This window comes from Poecilia latipinna, unplaced genomic scaffold (genome assembly GCF_001443285.1).
Source record: "Poecilia latipinna isolate Pla-1442-1.1 unplaced genomic scaffold, P_latipinna-1.0 Scaffold94, whole genome shotgun sequence".
NCBI classification, from domain to species: Eukaryota; Metazoa; Chordata; class Actinopteri; order Cyprinodontiformes; family Poeciliidae; genus Poecilia; species Poecilia latipinna.
Genome location: NW_015112710.1, coordinates 120,008 through 126,049, shown reverse-complemented (window position 1 = coordinate 126,049; position 6,042 = coordinate 120,008). Strand labels below are relative to the sequence as shown.

The window sequence follows — 6,042 nt, the reverse complement described above, 5'->3', positions numbered from 1 at the left end:
TGGTGCCAAAAGCAATGTTTTCCATTTTGACTAGACTTTGTAAAATATATTTCAGAGGGTTTTACAAAAATTCTAGATAGGTGTAAAGAGAAAATGCACAACCATGCTGATGATTATAATTCGTGGGATTATATTTAATACCAACACCCCCCCACACACACACACAAAAACATATTTTTTTATTTATAAAAATATGCAGAAATACAGCGAGCAAAAAGGGAGAAGCAAAAAAAGAAAAAGCAAAATATCTATTTTTCTAGACAAAAACGCATGTTTAGGAGAAATAAAAAAAGAAAATATATTACTTGACGGAAACTCATGTGTAAGGAAAATGAAAAATTAAATATATAATTATGCTTTTATTTCTTATTAAAATGTATGATTTTATTTCTTATTATGTCGGTTTTGGTCCTCCATAACTTTACATGTTTCATATAAAGGGCTCCATCTTTTTGCTTTTTCCTGAAGTCTATCTCCTCCATTTCTTGATTTTTCTCTATTGTTCCCTTTCACTTCACAAATCTTCCCATTTTGTCTGTGTTTGCACTGAACCAGCAATCAGAAAACATGCTTCTGTTACATGACAGTTTACTGCTCTAAAGTAATGGGTTTCAAATGTTTTCTTCTCTGAAAAACACACCAGCAATAAATCTCAGGCTCTGAAAGGAGTGAATGGATTATTTAAATCCACAAGGGGGCGTCCTGAACTGTCTTACACTAAAGACTGAGCACGAAATAGAATTAATCCCAACCATAGTTATTGTTTTAGTATTTTGTAGAAAATATGTGACATTAGTTACACACAGAAAATGTACATTTTAACACCATTTGTGGCTTGTGATGATATAAAAATACAATAAATAAGCTCTTTGCTTGCTTATATTCTGCATTGTTAAATGGACTGAGAGACTGCTGATTTTTTCCTCTACCCTAAAACATGCATGTTTGGGCAGTATTGTACTGCCATGACGCTGTGACATGACAGCTGAGAGAAAGTTCTTCTCTCTGGCCGCACTGAACTGTTAATAGACAATTTGATCACTATGTTGTTTTATGCAACCTCTGCAAATGATCAGTTCAGCTGCTATTTTTTTTTTCAAAACACATTAGAGAAAATTGAAAAGTGGAGGAAAATTCTGTTTTTATTTTGCAATTTTGCTACTTTTTTTAAAGTAAATGGTTCATAGTTAAGTAAGGGACTTGAAAGATAATAAATATGGTTGTAACTAGATGATTTTTTGACAGACAAGTAGATCTGACTGGTGGTTTCGCTCAAGGCCAAGCATCTCTGTTTCTGTAGCGATCACAGTTGAAGTTGGTAATGATCTGCACAGCTCTGGATTCTGACCAGTAAATAAAGTTTATTTAGTCCTGCAAATTGCTTGTTTTTAAAGACCTGTTTGAAATAAATCAAATGTTTGTCAGTTTGAGTAAGCTAGAAGTACTTACAGGAATAGTGCTGCTGTCATTGTGTGTGTGCTAGAAGTGAGCTAAGGTGGGATAATTTGTTGTAAATATTTATTTTTTGAAGCAGGTCAAAGAGAATCCAATGCTGTAACGGCGGTTAATTAATGGAGATGCTCATTGTCGCTCTCATATCTTGTCTGTCAACAGTTAATAACATAAAAAATAACCCGTAAAACAACTAACAGTCTCGTTACTCAAAGAATGTTATCCAATGATAATATTTAACATTAACACAGCCTGCTGTAGTTTTCGGTGTGTAAACATCACGGTAGAAGTTTTATTAACGTAGAACCGAGAGACATAGATATCTATCCTCGCAACGGTAGGAAAACCTGACGAGGTAGCAGAGATACTCAGAACAGAACACCGTGACTGAACCGAAGCTACACCTTTATATTCCACACGGTGGCGCCGTCGGCGAACATACGGCGCACTACGTGTTCTCCCCGTGCGAGACGAACAGGATTAAAACATCGCGTCTCATTAGGCTTCACAGACATATGAGCTTGAGCCTCTGAGTAGCTATAAACTAATCTCATACAGTAGGAGCTCCCACATGGCGGCAGTCAGCGCGGAGTAGTGAGGTGTAAAGAAAGAGAGAGGGGGAGAGAGGGAGAGAGGGAGAGAGAGAGAGACTCTGAAACACTCCGGGGAAGGAAGGAAAGAAGGGAACCCGCGTAGTTTGGCACATTGCACCCGGCTCCAGCCCCGTTAGGTGACAGACGCGCTTCATCCCACGCTGCTCTCGGGGAAGCTAAAATCAACATGCCGTTTTAAATGTCTGGTGATTGGGAATATAGGCGGAGCTGAGGAGTTTTTGGAGCGCTCACCGATGTTATCCAGGGCAGTAAAGATATTGTCAATTATCTAGGACTGAAAGGACCAAGCAAGGTGTCAGGTAAGTTCACGTGATTTATTTTAACGCGCCTTGTTTATTTATTTAGATCTTGTCCCCTCTGGCGTTCTTGGTTTTGGTCGCTAACCTTAAAAACCTGAGGCGACCGGAACAACTTTAAAAGATCAATTCTAACAAAAGACTCGATGATGACTTCCAAGACAACAATTTATAGATTTATTAAACTGGGGAATGAAACCTAATGATCACTAATTCAGTAAGCTATTGTCAATGGTAGATTAATAGTGCAGAGAATAAAGGCACCAAATGAGTAGCGGTCCTCCTCATCAATTATGCCAGACGGCTCCAAGACAGACACATTGTGTGAGACTATAAGAAAACGATTAAAAGTGCTCGGCCACTGCTAATTTCTTTTCCCGCCCAGCCAAAAATACCCCTCGGAGCAGCTAATAAAATTGAAAAGCCTAAATATTGATTCAGCGCAATCAGTTTAAATGAATGACGGGGCAGCCCATTGAGGACGGAGACAAACGCTTCCATGGTTACATCCAGGATCTCCACTGTGATCACGGCGCTTTGTGTGAGGTTTTCTCTCTCCCACTGAAATAAAACAACTGGCACACACGGAGAGCAAAGGGAGGGGACCCTCTCTCATAGACCCAGCCGACTAATCTATATAGGCTTACCCGGACTATAAGTAATCTTGGCACACTTTGAGTTGCGCACATGTGCTGCTACTGTTAAATTAACGCCTATGGAGCCGCCCTTTGCGCCTTTGCCCATATGTTCAGGCTCTGTAGATCACGCCGGTTGTTCTGGTTGGGTTCTGCGAATTGTTGAACACGTTCTCCTTGCCTCTAATTGATCTGACGTGATGTCATCTTGGTGCGTCCCTGGCAAATCTCTATTGTTGCTTCATCTGTGGCGCCTCAGCGGAGTTAAATCCTTTCTCTCCCCCAGGGGATTGTGAGAGCCGCTTCTGTATCCATTCAGCAGTTACACCTGCTCCTCCTCAGCATCAGACTTCACATCTTACTCTATTGTTCATTTTATATCTGTGGACGTTTCAGGCAGTTTTTCTGTTTCTTTGTTTCAAAATTGAGCAAAAGTTTTATATTCTCCATGCTTATGCACTCTGCCTCATTGAATTTGCCTTTACAGCTTTGGTGTCCACTAAGATCCTCACTTGCCCAGAGGCTTGGGTCCCTTTGTTTGTCAGTGTTTATGTCATTGCCTGGCAGGGGTCAGCCCCCATTCGCCTGTGTGAGGGTCTGAATGTGATTCACTGGGCGGAAACTGTTTTACTGCCTGCCTCGGTCCCCTTCTGTCTCACCCCCTCCCCACGGCTGCACAGTACAAAAGGGGGGCTGAGCCATAAACGTAGCCTGTTCATTATGAAAGGTGCTGGAGTGTTGCACGTCACAGACAGGAGGAGATTGATGTTTGGTGGAGATGCTTGGGGAGGAGATCCCATTGCCAGTGTGTGGCAATGGAGGAAACAGTGCAGGTCTGCAACAGGTTACCCTGACAGATCTGTGTGACACAGGTGCAACGTTGTTTGGAAAAGTTGAACAAAGATGGTCTTTACACTTCCTTGGAAAAGTGTTCTTAGCCCATTGGAAAAATGTAATGCAGGTTGAGTTGTGAAGCAACACCTGAAGCGCTGGACGTCTCATGGAGCAGCGCACGGTTCAATCTGTCACTCAGAACTGGGCACAATATGGCGCAACTGCAAACCGACAAAGACATGGTTGTTCCACAGCTCAGGGGGGGGAATCTGTTGACAACAGAGCTTTTCGGCACGCCCTCCACAATCTGGCCTTTATAGAAGAGTAGCAATGAGGAAATCACTGCTGGAAGAAAACATCAAGAAGTCCTGTTTGCAGTTTCCCTCAAGACATTTAAAAGACGCATACACCGCTCCATATGTGGCACAAGTGAACCCTGCGCATCAGGTGGTGGCAGCACTATGCTGCGGGGTTGCTTTTCTTTAGGAAGGACAGAATCTGAGTACATGACAGTCAAAAACTTGAGGCTGGGGCCAATGTCAGGTCACCTTCAAGCAGGACAACAAGCCTAAATGTCCAGCAAGAACTACAAAGGAATGGTTAAATTAGTGCTTCCAAAATATATCGGCTTGATATCGTCTTTCACATATTAAAAAAAGTTAGTCATGTATCATTTCGCTTTCGCCTTTCGGAAATACACCACTTTGGAACACAAAACCATAACATTTATTAAAGTTTGGAGTGTTAAAATTACCAAATGTGAAAATGTTTTGTATAATTTGCTCCATGAAGAAGTAAAAATGGAGTGGGGATGTAACAATGCAAAATTCCTACTGTTTTGTTCTGAGGTAATGAAACCCAAAGTTGATTTCAGAAGAACCCAACAAACAGTTCAGTCATGAATGAGTCTCTTGAAATTCCTCTCTTGTTTTTCTTTTTTTTTTTTTCATAATTATCATAATCGTATATTTATGCAGCATTTTGTGTTGATGACAAAATCAATTTCATTTTGTTATGTTTACGCAATACTATTAAATCCAGCCAAACTCAAACAACAATGTCTACATTTTTGTTGCAAACAGCCTGGAATATGAGCAGCTCTGAAGAGCACAAATTGAGCGGATCACACATTTTGTTCATTTGGAAAGGCTTCATGGCCATCTGTCCTCCTACTGTTGCCTTTTCATTTTTTTACCACTGCTTGCTCTCATTATTATTGTTGTGTTAGAGACAAAATTAGCATTCAAAAGCAACCAGAAAAACAGCTTACTTCAAGGAAACACTGTTGATACAGGTCATTATGGCTTGACCTAACGTTTCTTGAAAAGGATTCATAACACTTGCACTTTTAACATTATGTCACATAATAGCCTCATACGTCAGTGCTTTGGGGTTTTATATCTTATATCAAAACAATATAGTCCATAAATGTGAAGTGGATGAAAAACTACATGTGTTTTTCTTCTTTCATTCTTTTTTTTTTTTTTTTTTTTACAAATAAACATAAAAAAGTGTGACATTTTTGCAGCACTTTTATCTAGCAGTATAGAAGCACTTTTACTTTATACTGCTAGATAAAGTGCACCTTGCAAAACTTACAGTCAATATTAATACACAACTGCTCTGTGAAGCCGACCTTGGAAGTTTGTTAGAAAACATGGTATCTTAGTAGAAGCTGCTAAGGGCCACAGCTCAGGGGCATTTCAGAAGCATTTGTTATTTTGTTTTTCACAATTTATTTTACAGAGCAAGCATGTGGAAAAAAGTGCTCTAGTCAGACGAGATGAAAACCAAATCTTTTGGCATTCATGCAAACATTGTACGGTTGTGTGTCCGTTGTATACTCTCTTTTGTGTGTGTGTGTGTGTGTGTGTGTGTGTGTGTGTGTGTGTGTGTGTGTGGGTGTATTGGTTTGGGAGAGGAGCTACACATACATCTCTGGGTGTTTGAGTTGAACAAAATTGAGCCACGTTTCACATACTTCCATATCTGGATTGGATTTTCCTCTGTACTTTTTCCCACAAAATCCTCATCGGGGGTTGTAGCATCCACCCACTGAAATGTGGCCAAATTTGTTAGGTAGAAAAAAAAGGTCATGTGTTTTATCAGAAACAATTGTTCATTTTCTTTCTTAAAAATAAGTCATGATTTATTGATCGATCGATCTATCTATCTATCTATCTATCTATCTATCTATCTATCTATCTATCT

At 40.0% G+C, this 6,042-nt stretch overlaps 1 protein-coding gene across 2 annotated transcripts in view; it reads left to right on the top strand.

Moving 5' to 3' along the window:
• Positions 1 to 1,962: 1,962 nt before the first annotated feature.
• LOC106941666 (G-protein coupled receptor 98-like) overlaps positions 1,963 to 6,042 on the top strand; it is a 122,763-nt gene continuing 118,683 nt past the window's right edge. For both annotated transcript variants that reach the window (XM_015024764.1, XM_015024755.1), the window contains exon 1: positions 1,963 to 2,365. The gene's annotated coding sequence lies outside the window, so the exon portion shown is untranslated. The remainder of the gene's footprint in view (positions 2,366 to 6,042) is intronic.